Genomic DNA, 20,886 nt, shown 5'->3' on the forward strand with positions numbered 1-20,886 from the left:
GACACGGATTAAACTTCTCTACCGTACATCGTTGCACCTGGATGCTTGGGTTCCTCATGAGAGTTTCAGGGCAAATGCCAGCATCGTCTTCAAATCACGGTTGGCAATGTGCGACTTCAGAAGGACACAACTGGAGACAAACCAGCTGGAGAGCATGTGCAGGAGTCTCTGCCTAACCTAGGGTGCGAGGTCTGGTTCATGGGAATTCATACTTACAAACTGCATCCCGTGATTGTCGGGATTGAGAAATACACAGAAAAGGGAAATCTAGAGAGAAAAGAATGCAGGAGTGATACTGGCTTCAACTTTCTTTGAAAGCGTAATTTTTTTTTCCTTTTTATATTTTGCTTTTGCTTATATTCGTATTGGTTTGCACACCTTGCAGGAGTGTCTCTGATAATCTCATAAACCAGGGTTTTTCACAACAGGCTGGTGGGTCAGGAAGTGTCCCGAATGTCTTGTTTGGAAGTTGCTTTGCCTTTTTGCCTTTTTGCTCATTTACCTGTGAGCCTTAACAGCAGGACAAGCCATGCGTGGTATCCGTGATAGCCAAGACTGCCCAGCACCCTTGCAAAGTCTCATTTAGCTGCTGGATGTGCGGGCCATCTGCACGCTGTTCCTCCTCCTCCTCACACCCACATTCCAGGGTCAATTAGTGGAATCCCAGTCTTATACCCACACGGCAGCAGCACATTAAAATGTCTCCGATTAAGTCCTGGATTAGCATGTGCCCTGACTTTATCTTAATTGCCGATTAAGATTAATCCCTCTAGGGAGTTCTCCAGGGCTGCTTTATTACCATGGGGTGAATCATTACATATTTTGGGTTGCAAGTTCCATTTAGCTTCCTTTGACTAAAATGGGAGGCCCAGGCTCTCTGAAAGAATCAAGAAGAGGCTCTTGATTGCTCTCTGAAAACCTCTCTCTGACAGCTCATTTGCACCTGAAGGCTCCAGGGTGGGCGATGAAACCTTGATCCATCTTGACAAGTCTATGAAAGCTGGAGCACAGAGAGCCACCTGCTTTTGGGCTTTTGGGTAGATTCTTTGCTTTAAATATCTGTGGTGAACTCTGGCCTGAAGGGTGATGGTCTTTGTACACTCACCGTTGGACTTAATGCTTCATAAATGATTGACGTCAAATTTTCTTTTCTTTCTCTCCCTCTTTCTATGTGAATATATGTACTTCGTTTTCTGCACTATTTGAGGATGAGGCATATACAGCGTGATCAGTAAGTCCTGGAGACTTCCATATGTGTTTCCTAAGAATAGGAATATTGTCTTACGTAACCATGACTGAGTTACCAACTTCATCAATTTTCAGTGCTACCATAACCGTGTCTACTCTACCGATACCGATTTACTCTGAAATGCACTGCACTAAACAACACCTAAAGATCAGGTTACAAAAGAGGGGCGGGAATCAAGAGGAAGAATGAAGCTCTTTGGGAAAGAAAAAGAGACAGAAAAATAAGACCCAGAAAATAAAATGAACTATACATTAAAAACTGATGATGGAACGTACGGCGACGAACTATCATCATAAACAACAACAACAGAAGACTATCCATTGGCAGCAATGTCGAGACAAACTCAAGAACTCAGGTAGCCAGCTTTCCCATTCTGCTAGGGGTTCTCAGTGTTCCCCAGAGCCCCAAGGTTACAGAGGCACCTCAGCGGTGTAGGGTGGAGGGTAGGGGTGGGCATGGTGGCTGCAGTCTTCTTCCATGCACTGCCTTTGTATTTTGAAGAAGAATATGCCATTGGCACCAGACATTTCAAAACAGGTCCTCAGGGACAAATATAGTTAAATAAAAGGCCAACAAAGCCAACTTCTGGTCACTGAATGGATAACCACACAAAAACTCAGGGAAGGCCAGGTCAGTCTTGACCCAAGCATTGAGAGTTACCTGCCTAACGAGACTTGACACTACCCTCACCCAGCTATGGAATCTTCCCCTAGATCTCTTCTTCTTCTTCTCCCCCACCACTCTCAAGGGCCATGTTCAGCATTTATGTAATGTGTAATAAAGACATGCAATAAAGAGTTATTCATCGAGATACGTCTTTTCTCCCAGATTTAAGATTCTAATTACTTACGAAATACTGGGTGGCTCTCTGAGCAGGCTAAAATCAGGATCCCTCAGCAGCAACATGAAGACCACTGAGACCTCACAGCCGAAAGGCCCTTCGATGACAGCATGTGCCCTGGGCCTGACTCAGATTGAAAGATCTGACCGGCACCCATAGCTATGGATTCTGGAGATTCTTAATAGGGCATTTCCCTACTCTCTACCCCGGGAACCTAATCCTGTTCATGCTCTGGAAGGATTAGATTTTATTGGAGTATCTGGGTCAGATAAGTCAGTGTAGTGTTTATCGATGTCAAGGCCGGGGGCCGGACTTCCTGTTCTTCAAATGTGCTGCCTGGTCTCATGATGTCCTTCATTTGAGAATCTGCCCCAATCCAAGAACCATCACTGGAAACTGCTTCCTCCTGAGAGGCTATCATCAGAGTTCATGGAAGGCTCACAGAGGCCCAATCTCCTTGGATCCTTCACCAGATATGACTTTCCATAGGCCTTTCACATACACCAGTTGTTACTACTGCTTCTACTAAGAGAGTTTACTCCTCAAAAAGAGAAAAAGCACCTCTCTTGTCTCCTTACCCCACTAACTGCCTGGAGTAGCCACTGGTCTTAGTAGCCCTTGACAGACTCAATGGATGTACCCCCATTTAGGTCAAGCAAGGGCCTCAGTCTTTCTTTCCTCACACTGAGGTCCTGAGATATACCACATTTGTCACTAGTTGTTTCTGAATGGGCAGAAGTCATCTGCAGTCTCTTTCTAAATGTTCTAGCCTGCCCCTCCCACAGTCATCTTATTTTCCTGAAGCAAAGCAAAAGAATTGAGGATGAAAAGTTTCTCTTTGTTGAACCCACATTATTACCATGTTCCTCAGATTCTATTACAAAACAACCATTGGCTTTAACTGGAAACTTGAAAATTTAGGGTAATTGCAGTATCAATTCATGATTACTCAACACATTTCCTCAGCTTCCTTTGTGACTGATATTTTGAGTCTATTACTGTAACATTGTCTAAATAAAGCATGTTGTCATGAAACAAGCTATCAGTAAAGTCTCAGACACCCCCACCTGTAGTGTTTTCCACCTGTGAATCACATGGCTGTCAGAATATCTTCACCCTCTTCTTTCTTTTTTCAACACTTCTCCGTTAAGCTCCCTACACTTGTACTGGACTTCCTGGATTTGCCTTCAGCATCACTAGTAACACAACTCTAAATGAATGGGATTTCCACATTATTCTGGTCCAAGCTGCAAATGATTAGATTCCCTACTGAGCCCCGATGGCAGTATTACTAGGCTTTAACTTGATGGGACTGACTTCGTTAATAGAATTCTCTCTTCAGTCGTTTGACTATGTTAATGTTGCTAGAAGGAAAAAAAAACCTGACTTTCCTATATGTAAGCTGTTTTCAAATTTGTGTGGGGGGTTCTCCTGAACAGATCTGCCATTTCCTTCCTATGGAGACTCTACAATTACACGTTCAGTTTTCTCCTTATAAAAACTAATATCACACTAGGCACTCTGCCAGGAGTATTTAGATTTGGTTCTGATAAAAACTCTTCTTGGATGTATCTGGTCTAAGCTCTAAGACCTTGTTTCCTTCTTTTCCACTTTGCTCTTTGTCCTTCCCTTATCATCTCTACTTAAGGTGCACAAGTGCACATGCACGTGTGGGTGCACACATGCGTACACACACACACACATCATTTATACCTACCTTGGAACAGATCTGAGCCAACATGGTCCCTGGGGGGAAACAATGGTCTCTTTTCCTATTAATGAACAGTATGTTGTTGCAGATTCATGGAGGGCTTAATTTAATAAACATGGAAAGATGAATATGCTTATGGGACATCAAATCTCTTTAGGTTTAAAATTACTGACATAGAAGAATTATCTTGTGAAGCACCCCCTTGCTTTCATAGCTGGGTCATTACGGAATACAGTATGGCGGGGGAACATCCCCTACGTGGGGCTTCGACTCTAACCCTCTAACCCTCCTCCCTGAGCACCCCCAGGGAAGTGTCAGATCTGCCGAGGTCAGCATGCCTGCGTGTGAACCAGTTCCACCTCAAATTCTGTAGCTTAGGCCTTATCGGTAATTCTAAGGGAACGTGAAACTTTGTTGAAGGGGAAGGTGTTTTGCTAGTTCAGTTAAAATTGAGTTTAGACAGCACCCAGGATATTACGATCCTCAACCGGTTTGAGGTGAAGGGACTTGTGTCTGGCTTGCAGGAGCGAGCCTCTCCCTTCCCTTTCATTTTCCGTGGATGGGCTTCAGAGCCCATCTTTATACTTCTCACCTTTGTGGGATAAAAGAAAAAAAAGACCATGGTAAGAAAAGGAGAAACGGAGTCTACTGGTAGATTGGCAGTTGACTTTACAGTAGGATCTAATAGGGACCAGCCCCCAAATATCTCTCTCACTGGCCATGCCGCAGGCCTGACTCTCCACTACTCCTTCGGGTTACGACAAGGAAACTGTCCATTCTCCTGACCTGAACCCATGGCTGACAGTGCTAATCGACCATGGAATTCTTTCCCATTAATACTAACCCCAATCCCAGATCTTTTTCGTGATGGCATTTTAAGCAGTCACTACCAGTCAGCTGGAGTTGACATGAGAGCTGGATCTGATTTATATTCCAGGGTTAAGGCACTGAAGAAGCCTAGACTGCCAGGATTTGCATCCCAGCCCCAGCACTTAAAAGCAGTATGACTCTGGGGAAGTTGCTCTTTGCCTCAGTTTCATTACCAGTGAAATGAGGATAATTACGGTATCTTATGGCTGTTGTATTAAATGAGTTAGTATTATCAAATGACAAGAACTGGTACCTGGCCTACATCAAAAGGCTACTGTTATTGTGTTTGTTTTATTTGTGTTTGCTATTGTTATTACAGATCCATCAACACCCAGGAGGGATGTATTAGTCTACCAGATGGCTACTTAATCTCCTAGCAAAGTTTTCAGGGGAAGGAAGTAGAATAGGGTAACTTTGTCCAGGTCTTTGGAGATACCAGAAGCTGCCTGGCAGGGAGTAAAGGGCTGGAGAGATTGGAGCTTGGAGCATCACCAAAGAGCTGAGTGCTGGGGGAAAAGAAAGAAGGGAGCCATCAAAGACTTCACAAGTGAACTCTATTGAAATACATGTGCCTTTTCTGCTGCTTTTAAAGTATGCAAATCGAACTGAGATGGCAGAGTGTAGCTCCCCAGCCCAAAGGGGTACAAATGAGTCATGGATGCAGAAGACAGAGATCAGGGATAGAGTCCCCAAAGTTTGGAGTGCAGTTCTTGTAAAGGGCCTGAATCTTTATCTGCACCTACCGGTGTCTAAGACACCTTATCAGTGACAGTGGAATTACTGTCTCTAGAGGCAGTCCTATCCCAACCACCCTATTAAAACCTGCAGCCTGCCTCCCCTACCTGTTCTACTTTTTCCTTTTTAGCACTTACCACTTTCTAACACACTATATAATTTACTTATTTCTTATATTTATTGCTAATTGTCTGTCTTCTCCCTGCAGGAAAATAAACAACTCAAAGTCATGGGTATTTGTTTATGTCTGCTAGTATACTCTTAGTACTCAGAACCATGCCTGGTTCGCAGCAGGTGCTGCTGAATAGATATTTACCAAATGAATGGATGAATGTTACTTATTAAAAGCAGTTCTCGGGGGGCGTGGGTGGCCCAGTTGGTTGAGCGTCTGACTCTTGGTTTCCTCTCAGGTTATGATCTCAGGGTAGTGAGATCGAGCCCTGCACTGGGCTCCATGCTCAGTGGGGAGTCTGCTTAAGATTCTCTCTCTCCCTCTCCCCTTCCATGCTCTCTGTCTCTAAAATAAATAAATAAATATATATATATATATATATATATATATATATATATATATTTAAACAGTTATACTCTACAACACTGGGAACGCTTTAAGACTGTAGCCTGGGTGGCTCAGTGGGTTAAGCTGCTGCCTTCGGCTCAGGTCATGATCTCAGGGTCCTGGGATCGAGTCCCGCATCGGGCTCTCTGCTCAGCAGGGAGCCTGCTTCTCTCTCTCTCTCTCTCTCTCTGCCTGCCTCTCTGTCTACTTGTGATTTCTCTCTCTGTCAAATAAATAAATAAAATCTTAAAAAAAAAAAAAAGACTGTAGTTAAAATAACAAAAAAGGTATAAGCTTCTACAGTTTGGTTCTCTCTAACAAAGTGTCCTCCAGTTCAGGTGGAGGTTAAGTGAATAGCTGAAAAACAAAACAAAACAGAGAAACAAACCTGGAACATTGGCTCAAAAGAAAACTCACGTCGGTTTCCCTCCTGAGCTAATAAATACCGATCCATCTCCTCTTCCTAAGGAGAAGCCTCATGGTATCATGGAAAAGTCACTGGCCTAGGTAAGTATAAGAAGACCCTAGCTAAAGCCTCCGTTTTGCGCACTCAGTGGTGTGACTCTGGGTAGATCACCCTTTCTCTCTGGGCCTCATTTTCTCCACCCAAGTTAAGCTTGATTAGATTCAAATATTTAATGAGTGCCCACTGGGTCACTTCGAGCCCTGAGATGGCATAACCCTACCTAGTCCCACTCGATATTAAGATGCTAAATTTGATCATTCATGGGGAAAAAATTGAAGTTGCATCCCCTCCCCTTGTTGCTGTGGGCTGCCGCTCCCAAGTGGATTACACCTTCATTTAGACATCCTTACTCAGCAGAGCAGGCATTTACTCTGAAAGGTGAGGTGCTGAGCGTCCGTGGGGCAGCAGAGTCCAGGCGCTCACCTCTTTAGAGAACCGAGAATCAAACAGCTGTCTCACCAGCACAGCAAGTGAGTAAAATGCCGATAGTCAAGGTACGCATTGAACTGCTGAGCAAGGGGTGTGCAAATGCTATTTCAAATGGCTTAAAAAGCATCACAACAATGTGAGCAGGGTACAACGGCTGCACAAAAGCACATCTGGAGGATCTCTTTGCTCTCTTGCATCCTTGAATGTTGAATCCCGAAAAATAAATTGACTTACTGTTTAATCCAATAGTCAATACCAGCTTCTGCTGGATAGCCTCAATTGACTTAAAACTCAAGCCACAGCCTCCGGCAAGAAAAATCTAATGCAACCACGCAGGCCTGGTATTGATACACATCACAGGTTGTTGTTTCTTCAGTGAGAAACAATTACCCAAACTCCATTCGGTGGGAATGGTCAGTGCTCAGAAATCAATGTGGCTAATAATTTTTGATCTGGCTTATTGAAGCCAGGCACAGGCTTGTTATCCTTTACAAAGGTTCTGTAATGGGATTAGGTGATCACTATTTTGTTTTTCCTACACACGAGGACCCCTATTTCTCTCCATATTCACACAGAAGGGTTAAAGACCCTGGATCCCAAGAGCCAGTGTTTATTAATGCTCTCTCTGCCACGTGTTGCTTTGGCCCTGAACCTTGCCTCATTGCACAGCCCAGTTACCTGGTTGCAGACAAGTGTCTGTACATTGCGGTTTGCTGCTGAGTGACAACAGGATCAATTAAGATGGCTATAAACTAAATGAGGTTGACTATCCTTTAATGCCTTACGTGCAAACCCTTCTGCCCAGCAGACTCTCTGGCTTCCTCAGGGACTTAACGAAGGTGGAGGGCCAAAAACTAATTTTTTTCCAAATACTGATGGCTCCCTTTACCAAAGAACAAAGTCCTCCCCACCTTACCCCTCTCAGTTCAAGGAACTGCTTCCTGCGTCCTCGCTTGGAAGATGGCTACTCTTCTTTCCTTTCTGCTTCAGGATCCCTCTAGAGCACCACAGAGAAGACACTGTGTACTGGTTAAAGGGTAGCCACTTCCAGGGAATTTGCATTAATCTTACTGCATTTTATGTCCCCTCTGTGGGGGTACCACAAACTGTGAAGTTTCCTTTGAATTTCAGGTTTAGACACACCCCAGAACTCAAAGTAAAAATGATACAGGCTTAATAACAACTTCTAGGGAATTCTTTTCAAGTTCAAAGCAGATTGTAAACGTTAATTAATCAATTCCCCCTCCCAACACTGTGTGAGGTATGAACTAGCCCCATTTTATAGATGGGAACATTTAGGTGGGAGCATGAGTGACTAGTTTCAAGCCTAGATGACCTTTAGCCAGTGAAAGAATGAACCATTTGGATTCCCATGTACAGGAAGGGCTCATGTGACTCTTTCCCTTCACAAAAACCGATGAAAACCCCGTCCCTGGATCAAGGACCTGAGCTCAGCCTATACGTCTCTCTGCTTGGCACATCACCACCCCCCCCTCCCCTTTTCCACACTCCGTTTTGGGATTTGCCTTCCTCCACACAACTGAAAGGAGCTCAGATCAAAGGCTCACCTGCAGGTCATTTAAATGCCTGAGCCTGTCTAACACCTCCCTCTAATAAGACTCCGTGAACCACAGGCTGGAGTTTTGCTAGGCTGGTTCTGCTCTGGAGGTTGTCTTCTATCCAGACGGCTCACCGCTCCTTGCACCTGCAGCTGTGGGAGATGTAAGTGGCAGGACTGTGGAAGGAGAATGCTGCTTGGCACAAGTAGATAGATGAGAGAAAGAAAGATGAACAAACCAACACACCTTGTAACCTTTCACTATATAAACCCATGGGCTCATCTTTGACTAAGACCAAGCTGGTGGACACTTTGTAGGAAACTGTACAAGTTTTTTCCTCAAAACAGTTCTGGCAATGGCGTTTCTGACAATTGTGAAATGGCTCTTCATTTTCTCCACAACTTTGCCTTGAATGGAAGAACACTGATATTCTTTCTATTGTTGTGTGGCATAGTCAAGTGAGACCCAGACCCCATGGGGGGAGTGGGGAAGGGGAGATAATCTGTATGGTTAAATGCACTAAGGTAGTTTGCCTCTAACGAGAGGATTCCCTTATCAAAAACATGTGGATACATGTTTCCAAAGCACTTGGGGGTTTTCAGCAAAGTTTTAGACATCTAAGTGAAGTGCTTTTGGAAGCAACAGCAGTCATACATCACAGAACACACATTACATGTGTCTGTTAGGTGAGGAGGCGTTTCAGCTAAGCCATAATGTATATGGGAATTTCAAGAAAAATAGAGGGATAGAAATTTCTTTCTTTACTACCATGCTGGGTGTGGAAAAGTTCAGCCTAGAGGATCTCAATCCTGGCTGCTAACCAGAACCATTCGGAGAACTTTTGAAAATTCTCATGTCTATTTCAGTCTTAAGATTACCTCCCAGGAGTGATAAGACAGGGGTATTAAATGAAAAAAAGCTCCATTTGTGATTCTGTTGTGCAGACAGGTCTGGGAAACACTGGCCTGGTCTCAGGAGCACCGTCTAGACTGTGAACACCTACATGTGAGTTACATCACCTGTCATAGAACATACAAGAGAAATAAGTCTTTTCAAAAGAATAGGGCACATGCCCTCAGGTAATTGCTTCAAACAGCATCCCTGTTCAGTTAGTAATTTAGTTTTACTTGATATTTTATGTAAGCAACTATTGTATTTTTAAGGAATCTCTATGTCTACAACGTGGGGCTCGAACTCATGACCCCAAGGTCAAGAGTCACAGAGCAACAAATTCAAAACAAGAAATCCTTTATTCTTACTTTTATTTAAATGGACTCAAAAGAAACCATTTATTTGATGGATGTGCAGGACTAGGGATTAGAGCACTGACCCCAAAATAACGTAGAAAGAAAAAAACAATTAAAAAAAAAAACCAAAAGGAAACCAGCCTCATCCTGCTGCATCCATAATCCCAGAATCTAAGTTTCCTAAGACAGCTCGTATCCACACAAACACGCACGCACCAAACTTACTGAGGGTCCCCTATGTATCAGGAACTGTGCTTGATTTTATCAGTCTGGGATGAAGCAGATACTAGTCCCTACATGCTAGGATCATCCAGTCTAGCAAGGGAGGGGTAAAGAATAAAAAAGTGCTATGATTAGAAGTGATTTTTTATTTGCCTCTTTCCAGAGGTCAAGCAATAATTCCAGAGCTTTCCATCCCAGACCTCATTTCATCCTTGCCACAGCCTCATCAGGTGGCTTGTGTATAAAATGATACCCATTTTACAGATGGGGAACCCGAGATTTAGATGGCTAACCAAACTTCTCAAAGGTCTCAAACCTATAAGAGCTGGGCCTTTCTGATTCAGCAAGCCAAATTTACACACCTGTCTTATTCTGTTTCTTAAGTGTACAGGAGGCCGTCTGTGGGGGCTTGGGCCTGGAGGGTGTTCAGTCTATCTGGCTGTGCTGGGGTGGAGTGGGGAGGGCTGAGTGCAGCCCTTCCTCTTGCTAGGTCAACACTGTACCAGGTTAAGAGTAAACTCAGCATCACAGGGGCTGTGGCTCCATTGGATGCCCAAGCAGCCCAAAGGGTTAGTAGTGTCTCTGAGGCCACGCTCTTGAAGGGGAAAAAAAAAGGAACCAGCCCAGATTCCTCATGCAGGGGCTTAATTTGGTACCTGAGAGGCATTTATTTCTGGTCCCCAGGGCGGGTCTCTGCTTAGGCAGCACGGAGTGGCCCAGCCAGCCCACGGAGTCTGGGGCAGCTGAGCTGTAACCTGAAGTCATCTATTTATCCTCTAACTGTACTCCTCCCCGGCCAGTGCAGGGAGGAGAACGTAAGCCTCGCCACAGTTCAGTGAACTGAGCTCCCGTACCTTGGCTGTGGCGTCAAGTCACAGTTATATAACCACTGGGCTGAGTGCCTCCCTGGAGGGGGTGATGGGGATGGGGGCGGGGTGTGGTGAGCCAGGAAAGGCGCTATTAGCGTAATGTGAAGAAAACAGACTTCGAAATCTTCCAGAGAATTGAGAGTTTGGCACCATTTGTTTCCCATTAAGTTCCCCAATCTTCAAATCCCACGCATCTGAGTCTGGTCAACTGTGGGCAGGGAGGCCCGCAGAGGGAACAGGGCTCAGATTCTTGTAGGCAACAAGATTATTTAGTCCTAAAACATGCCTATTTGTACATATGCATGTACAATGGTTTTCAAACGACCCAGCTTGATGAGGAGGGTCACGTGAAGGGTCATGCACCATTCCGGCTAAGGAAGTGTACTTCATCTTGAGTTTTGCCACTATTTGTTTGCTTCTCGAATCTTAATGTGGACAGCTGTAAAGACTGAAAGACGTGGAGGCTGATGGCCTTCCAGAACCTCCTTGAGACCTTTCAATGAGGATAACACGGTAAATGAACGCGTGCCCCCCGCTGGCTGTTTACTTTATGGGGAGTCTGTTTCTTTTGCCCATAAGAGTTACAACCATCCGTTTTCTCAGCTGTGAAAGTGGTCCTATGATACGCAGTCCCTTCATGTCACAGAAATCAACTCACGTTTTATTCACATGGACTCATCTACAGCTGTCTTCGCCCCTCCAGGTATGACCCCATCCATACTCCCGACCCCAATGAATAGTAAGAAGTAAGTAAACACGGGGGAAAACATTCATCCCTGCTAGTAATAAAAAATGCAAATTAAAATAACTTGGAATAGGTACCATTTTAAACTTACTGAACAATACCCTAATGCTGGCTGGGCTATGGTAGGACTGACTGACTCCTGTGAGCCCTACATTAAATCAGAATAATTCCTCTTGAGAGAAATAAGGCAACGTGTAACAAGAATCATAAAGACGTGCTTACTCTGACCCAGGAATTCTTTTCCTGGGAATTTGTATTAAAGAAACGATCTGACAGAAGCAAAAAGCTACACAAACTGTAGCACTGTCCCTAATGATCAAATCTAATCTCTCTCACACACACACACACCATAAAATTTCAGAAGGAGACTTAGGTTTGGTAACTGGATATGGCTTAACAAATGAACGCATGTCGACAATGGAATACTACGCTGTTATTAAACTCCAGAAGACATGAGGGGTAAATTTAAGAAGATGACTAGGATGATAGGATTTACTTTGATGTTTTTATTGATCTTTTCTAATATGTAAAAGAAATTAAGAGTATTCTAGAGAATGTTCCAGGAGGTCCATCAGACAGTTATTTTCCTGCCTAGACATCTGTGCAAAACCCGGAGGCTTTTATCAAGGGTTTCCCAAACGAAAATAATGAAATACAGAGGGTCATCGAAATCACGCTGGGTGACTGGGGGGAGGGCTTAAAACCTTGCATCCTGAGTGTGGTCTGAACCAGGTCCTTGGACTTTCACTCTTACCTTTGAGAGAACCTCTTTCATTTTTCCAAATGGGATGTCTTGGAAAGATGCTAAAATGGGGCTCTGCTCCCACCACAGCTCCGTAGTAGCTCACATCAATTCAGATGCTGGAAGCACCTCCAGAGAGAGCCACCGAGAAAACTTGGTGCCATGGCTTCAGAACTCTCCAGATCAACAATCTCTCTCTCTCTCTTTTTAAATTTATTTATTTGTCACAGAGAGAGAGAGAGCGAGAGCAAGAGCGAGAGCACAGGCAGACAGAGTGGCAGACAGAGTGGCAGGCAGAGGCAGAGGGAGAAGCAGGCTCCCCGCCGAGCAAGGAGCCCAATGTGGGACTTGATCCCAGGATGGTGGGATCATGACCTGAGCCGAAGGCAGCTGCTTAACGAACTGAGCCACCCTGGCGTCCCAACAATCTGTCTCTTTTTAAAAGGAAATGAAGGAAACTCGATTTCATGTGACTGATCATCCTGGAAAGACTAGCAAAGAAGTGAATCTCTACTCAGGATAATGAACCAGTCACATAACTGGTTTAACTCAATGATTTTGGGTCAAACCAAGGGTGGCCATTCTTTGCTACCCATCAGCTGCTTCTCCAAGCCTGTCAGCACACAGTGTAGGTAGGTCTGTGTTTTGGTTTCCACTGTGTTCAACTGGGGAGAGTAAGGATAATATAATGAGCTGTCATGAAGTTAACTATTTTCACAGTAAAAAAATTATTCCTTACTCCAAGATAATGTCCTCTCTAGTTTTTGATGTTAAAACCCCATCCTTTTGGGAAAAGATGATGACAACAGATGGGGGTTGTATTTTGTTGCTCTTATTTCTTTGCAGTAGAATATAGGAACCGTACATTGGCCTCTAAAACGTTAGTGAAATTAAACTACTTTATTACATGCATTGCCCTTAAAGCCCCATTCAGCAGAAAGATGGAGATTCTGGACATTCTCAGTGGGACACACCAAACAGTTCACAGCAAGTTCTGGTCCCCTTGACTCTTCAAAATGTGCCGGCGATTATTATAGAGCTTTCCTTCCATCACTGTATGTGTCTGTCTGCCCTACTGAGTTGTGAACGTCTTTGCTCAGAAACCACTGCCTTATTCGTCCTTGTGTTTTTGGTGACTAACACAGCATTGAGTATACTGTTGTTAAACTCTAGTCTGTAGTTGGACAAAGTGGAGTAAAATCTGAAGGACAGTTGTGGAACTGAGAAGAAAGCTCTCGATGTGGGTTCAGAAGACTGGATTAGCATCCCGGCTCTGCCACGTGAGAGCTGTGGGACCTGAGCAGTTCCTTGCCAGCTCCAGCGCTAACAATGCGGAAATCCGTCTCATCCCCTCCCCGGCCCCCTAGCTTGTGTTGCTGGGTATGGGTCCAGCAAAGTGCCTACATGTGTGTTAATTTCACTCTTGCCATCTAACTCCTGGATGCAGCGCTTCTCCTAATTTACATGTTCCCCCACCACCACCCGCCCCTTCAGCCCTGGCCAGAGGCGATCACAAAGCAAAAGACTGGGTCCTCCCACCCAGGGAGGTGGAGGGCCGGAGGCAGCTGTCAGCGTGCTTCAGTGGAAGGCAAAATCAAATACAAGCAGCATCCGTTTGCATTGACTCATGATTATTGTGTTTGACAAGATAACCTGTACCCGCTTGTACATTCATTATGGAGCTTCTGAAATGATTCTTCTTTGTCTGCTTGAGCACAGGAATTTTTAATGAACAGTTTCAACGTCTGGTTTCACGCGCTTGAAACGTAAACATCAGTGAGCATCTTCTAACAGGCTTGATCCAGACCCTCAAATGGTTTAGCAGACGCTCCAGCAGGGGGACCCGTATGGGTCTGAAACCTGTGTGCTTTTCTTCTGTGGTCACTGATGCAAACAAAGACGGGGAACTTTCAGCCTCCGCTTTCCAGTGATAAATATTTTAAATAAATGAAGAGGTAAATGGAGAAGGAGCTTGAATTTTAACTGTTAGCAAGTGAGGCATGAAGGGAGAAAGAGAATAACTGTCGGGATGATCCTGTGCATTCTTTTGAGCAAATTAATTTGCAAATTATGTCACATGTGGCACAAAGAAATGTCAAATGTTCTGCCTGTGATTGTGTAGAAAGCTTCCATAAGATTCCTCATCTACCTTTCCAGCTGCATCTCATGCTGCTTTTCCTGTGTTTCTGGGCTCCATCTTTATAGTGTTCACCCAGTTCCTCAAACACGTATTTTTCATCTCTCCACAGGACCTTTGCACATGATATTCCCTTTGCCTGGTTCTGTCCTATTCATGTTTCTGATCATTCCTTCCTTGGAGAAACCTTGCTGTCTTTCATGTGAGACAAATCTGCTACTATGTATTCTCAGAGGACAAATCCTTCAACACACTTGTCACTATTGTTACTTTACATTTATTTGGTGACAATCTGATGAACTCCATCTCCCCCACAAGACTATTAGCTCCTCAGAACAGGTAATCTGTGTTTGCTTTCCATCCTATGCCCTTGCCTGGCAGGTGCTCAGTAACTATTTAAGCACTACATGAGTGGAGTGAATGAATCCTTGACAGTTAACTTCACCAAAATCTCTTGTTAATGACGTGCCTTTGCAAGGAAGGCGTCGTGTAGAACAAGGTAAAAGTCATGATTCCAGGCCTCTGAGGGTTTCATCAGCTGGAAATACCATTTTCACATGCAAAGGACATCACCATGGTTGAGAACTGGGCTGTCCATGGCATCAGTGAATCCAAGTGACTTCCAGATGGCACATGGTGCCTTGGACAAATCACTAAATCTTTCTGTCCCTCCACTGCCCCATTTGTCAAATGGGAGAGCATCAGTGAGCCTTTGCTAAATGGTCAGAAGATAAAACCAGACTACATAAAGGAAAATGCCCTAAAAAGGCAAATACTGGTATTACTTTTTCCTAAAACGAAACCACCTCCTCGGCCACCTCTAATAAAAGGTCTTGGGCCTTCCTAGAAAAACATGACAGAAGCCATCCTCTTGGGTGAGATGGCACTTATGCCACAGGAGTGGGTGGAGCCCATATGGGGGCACAGTCCAGTGCCACGCAGACAGACCGAGAAGGGTACTCTTCTGGGGGACGGGGAAGACTCCCTCCTGTCCTCAGGGCCACCCAGAGGATGGCCACCCTGAAGCAGGAATATTGAGCAGCCTTGTGATGGCAGAGGACCAGGAGAAAGGGGGAAAGAGGCTGATTCATCTGTCCTGAGTTTGGGCCGGTTTATCTGCCCTGAGTTGGGCTGTTTCTCTAATGGTTCTGGGGCCCTGTCTCACCTGGGTTTGGCAAACAAACAGGAAGTCTCCTCCCTACCCGATGCTCACCTGACTGGATCAGCCCTCACGCCAGGGCAGCTCCCTCCTGGGAGTCTCAGCGTGTGATAATTATTTAGCAACCTTATGAGCAGAGGTGTGGAGAGTCCTACATAATCACAGAACAAGAACCAAGGCTTTTCTCAGGATAGGGTGACTCGGGAACCACTGGGTGGGGTGTGAGTGGGACCTCATCGGTGTTTTCTCATAATACTCAGGCCTTCTAGTCTACCTCTCTCAAAACGCAATGTCCTCCCATTTTGCAAACGAGGAGCAGAGGGCAAGTCTGTACTAAGTCACGCAATGCTCTGAAGGTTGGGGTGCTCATCAAATGAGACCTAGCAGGGTTACAGGGGAGATGTGCTGGTAACCACATAGGGCTATCAAAACAGCAGGCCTTGCTGCTGCTCAAGCAGCTGCTACAAAGTTTGGGAGCTGAGAGACGGGCGGAGTAGTCATGGGATTAAGCACTGCCTAAGTCTCTTCTTGCTGTCTGCAAAGGTTACACCTTCATCAAATGGTAAGAGGAACCATGAAGCATCCCCTAAACATGGCATTTCTTCACAGCCCTTCCCTGTCAGCAGTGTCAACACTGAAGACGGATGGCTACATCTCTTCGTCTTTTCTGGGTGTCCCTCTGCAAGGGGTAGAATGGGAGAGCCTAGGAAAGTGGCAAAGAATTTTTTCATTTAACTGAAATACTGTTTAACCCAGAGATACCTACAATTGTTTGTTTGGTTTTACTAGTTGTGCATCCTCATACTGAGCCCTTACAAAAACCAGGTCCTGTGCTAAGTACTAAGGACGTAAAGCCGAATGAGACCCCACGACTGCTCTCAAGGAGCTATCCCCTAATAGGTTAGAATAGCATATAAACCAAGATTAGGGCCGCCTTTGGCAAGCCTGTTGCTGGAATACACAGGGTGCTATGGGAACTCAGAGGAAGGAGAAACTCTGCCAGGGTGCCTACGAGACATTTCTGAAACAAGGTATGGATGAAAGAACAGGAATCCACTGGGCATCAGAAAGACCATTCATTTATTCATTCACACTCAGCTGTGCTGGGGATACTGTGGCAAAACAGCCCAGTCCCTACTCTCGAGGAGTTCACAGTCTAGTGACGGGGTAGGCACACAAATAGTTCATCATAAATTCGGGGAGTGCTGTGAAGGAAAAGTATAAAGTGTCTGAAGAGTCTGGGGGACTGATCTTTTCAGGGAGACAGGAGAAGTTCTGGTCAACATGTGACCTTTGAGCTGAGATGGAAAGATGCGCAGCAGTGTCTGAGGTCAAGGGCTAGAAGCGTGGGCAGGAAGAGATTTCAGGCAGAGGGGGCATCACGTGCATTCACTCATTCCACTGACATTTATGAAGCACCTGTGAGCTCAGCACTGCAGTCACCCTGAGGAACAAGACATCTGCGACCCTAAGAAGTGTGCAAGGTGAGTGGGGGAGGCAGATCACCGCTGGGCAGAGGGAACGCTTTAAGCTCAAGACATCTTCCTCAGAGACTGGGCTTCCTAGCTTCCCTGGTGGACAGCTGTGTGCGGTGCTGCTTGGCCTGTCGTCTTGCTTTTCCTTGCTTAAGAGCGAAACTACTTTCTCTATCAATGGCAGTGATGTTGCACGGAGAAGAAGCCGCCTCAGCAAATGCTGATGTGTGCAATTTGCAGTAAGCTGGAAGCGGCTGGCCTGGCTTGGCCTGTGTATCCCTCCCCTCCTCCTTGGGCTGGATCCACATAGTCATCAGCACCATGGGGCTGACCGCTTAAAGAGGGCACTCTCCTCCCTGCCTCATTGCTCTGAGCCTGCCTCAGCCCAGGGCACCCCAGCCACACCCGCGGCCCTTCTGAACCTTCTGTCTGAGGGTTGGGGCCCCCTTCTAAGAGAAAGCCCCCATCTTGCTTAATAACATTTTCCCTCTGCCTGTCTAATTAACTCCGTCACTCTATCTGCAGTCAGATAAAATGCTCATTTCACACCACATTAATTTTTATCAGCTGAACATTAAGCAACACAAAGCTATCTATGCTTGGTTTAATTTACATACTGACAGACCTACAAAGCATTACCCACAGTGGCTGCGAAGCAAATAAGCAGAACTGGCATCAAACAAGGCTCTTCAAAATGAAATATTGATTTGCGAGGCTGACAGTAAAGAAGGGTTGGAGGGACATGGGAGAAGAAGTGAAGAGTAAAAGGGTTATTTTTCCTTGAAGAACAATTACTGATGTAGTCAACTAATAGGTCTCCTAAGGTCAAGTACAGGGGCCAGCTGGGCTCCAGGAGGCTGAGGATCAGGTGCGCTCTGGGAAACACAGCTTCACCGTCCATATAGTTCCCTGGAAATGGAACCTCTTACCATCCTGCTATTGGAGTTTCCCCTTACCTAAAGGAAATGTCCTCAAATAACAAAGCATTTTAATCTCTCACCCCACCCCCCAAATATATCTTACCTCTGTAACTCTGCTCACACTATTTCTTTGGAAGAGTCTTCCTTCCCCTACTTCATGGCCAACATCAGGCGTCACCTCCTCCAGGAAGTCTTCCCTGATCATCTCCCTTTTCACAAGTATGTTCCCAGAATACCCAGAAGAGGGTCCACACTGCACCACATTGTATTTTAATCATCCATGTGCATATCTCTTTCTCCCACTGCTTACTTATTAGTTCTTTACAGGAGCAAATATGCATTCAGATGGTGGCTGAAGCTTATCCACGTTGGGGGACTTTAAGAAAAAGAACTTAAAACTGTGACTTTTACAAATATTACAAAAACATACAACCATGAGAACACATTATGAGGATCCTTCCCAGGACCTTGGAAGAAACTCATTCAAGTGAGGAGTTCTGAAGTTTAAGCTTTATTTGTATGTCTGCTTCCGGCCCATGAGCATAGTTCCTTGCATGTGACAAGCATTTCATAAATGTGGGTAGCATGAACTGAGTAACTACAGGAAAGGACCTTCTTGTGAGTACACAATGTGACAGGCTCAGCCAAAGAAAGGGTAAGGGTAGACTCCTTGAACATCACAGCAGTCCAGATGATAAGATGATTAGGGCTGGAAACCAAATTGATTTTTTTTTTAGAAGATTTTATTTATTTATTTGAGAGAGAGTGAGAGAGAGAATGAGGGGGAGAGAGTCAGAGGGAGAAGCAGACTCCCTGCTGAGCAGGGAGCCCCATGTGGGACTATGGCCTGAGCTAAAGGCAGCAGCTTAACCAACTGAGCCACCCAGGCACCTGACAGAATTGATTTTTAAGAATCATGTTTTCCCATCTAAGAACCTGTGACAAAAAAATAAAATAAATACATACAAAATAGAAAGGAAGAAAGAACACAAGAAAGAAAGAAACTAAGAAAGAAAGAACAGATTCCCCCAAGAGTGAAGACACATGGCTCATACAGTCAGTCTTTACACATGAGATTGCTCTTAGCATTCCTCATTTCACGCAGATCAGTGGTTCTTTCATTTTCATGAGCACTGAAATCACCTGGACTCCTTGCTGTGTAGCAGGTTCCCCAGCACAAACACTGGAGTGTTTAAAATTTTAATTTCTTATAACTGGAGTGGTTCCTGAGAATCTGCATTTTAAACACGTGTGCTCACCTGTGATCTTCCCCTCCAGCTTTATTTACATTTTTTTTTTTTTAAAGATTCACTTATTTTTTTGAGAGAGAGAGTGAAAGAGAGCACAAGTGGGATGGTCAGAGGGAGAGTGAGAGAGCATTTCCAGCAGACTTGGCACTCAGCAAGGACCCCAGTGTGGGGTTCAATCTCAGGACTCTGAGATCACAACCTGAGCCGAAACCAAAAGTTGGTGCTTAACCAATTGCACTACCTCGGCACCCTTCCCTCCAGCTTTATTGAGTTGTAATCAATATACAACATTGTGGAAGTTTAAGGTGTACAAAATGGTGATTTGATATGCACACATATTCTAAAAGGTATACCACAATAAGGTTAGTTAACACATCCTTCACCTCACATAATTGCCATTTTGTTGTTGCTATTGTTAGGGTAGAACTTTAAAGCTCTATTCTCATAGCAACATTCAAGTATACATCCAATGTTATTAATGACAGTCATCATAATTTGATAAAGCACTATAGTGTTTTGCCATTGATCTCCAAAACAACCTGTGATCTTGCCACAGGTTTTCTAAGAATACACTTTGAAAAGCTTTGGCTAAATACAAACGTTGAAGTGAAAGGGAGGAATTGGGTGGGAACTGGTTGGGAGGGCTGGTAGAGAATGACATTTCCCTTAAGAAGCTGGAAGATGACTAAAACTTGATGTAGCATCATGGCTTGAGGAAGATCCAGGATCAACAGAGGTACAGAAATATCTGTTTAGAACCTGGAGAGTAGAGAAGGTTGTAAATGTATTTGAAAATATCTGTGCAGACCCCAGCTTGAGAACAATTCTTGTCTTCCTGTGAATGTCAACCTATAGACACTTTGCACTAAATTCCCTGGAGAGAGGGGAGAAAAACACCCTTCCCAACCACAAGGGCCAATGCAGGTTGAGTTTTCAGTTCAGCTACACTAAAATTTTTAGTAAATAGTACTGGCTAGGTAACATAGAACATTCCTGTCATGGCTGTATATGGCATCCCCAAAAAGAAACTTCTGGACTGGCTTCAGTTTCACAATCATACATGCTGGGGCTTGCAGGTATCAGTTGGCTCTAGGATTGCTGCAGGTATTTTGCTTCCAACACCAGCTTGGTGCAGACTTCTTAGAGATCTCTACAATCCGTGGAGGCCCCAGATCCTTCTTGTGGACCAAAACACTTCAAAAAGCCAACATGGTCCTGTTTGTTTGTTTAGTAGTGTTTAGCAGGGACAGAATGCAATAGAAGCTTTGGCACTGGAAAGTCTGATGTATATAACACCAACTGTGGAATTGAGCCCAGGGCCAAAGTGAAGGGTTCTGGGTTCCATGGCTTATTCAGCTAGCACAAAGCTGGGTGAACTTGGGCAAGTCATTTAACCCCCAATTCTATTTCCTTATCTGTAATACTAGTTTTGCCTCACTGAACTGTGCTATGGAGTCAACATGTTTTAAAAAATCTAAATGTAAATATACAGAGTATTGGTATCTGGCAATGGTCTACTAATCCTCCTGCAGATAACAATTAAAATGTCTACACAAAATAAGTCTTAAAAAATGATCTGAAGATAATGGAGTACAACCAAAACGGACAGAAAACTGGAATACAGTCTTCACCTTGAAAGACAGGGCCTCCACTTTGTGAAATTTGTGGATTTGTGAAATTTTGCCTGAAAGCACTCTCCGG

This window comes from Neovison vison, chromosome 13 (genome assembly GCF_020171115.1).
Source record: "Neovison vison isolate M4711 chromosome 13, ASM_NN_V1, whole genome shotgun sequence".
Classification (NCBI taxonomy): Eukaryota; Metazoa; Chordata; class Mammalia; order Carnivora; family Mustelidae; genus Neogale; species Neogale vison.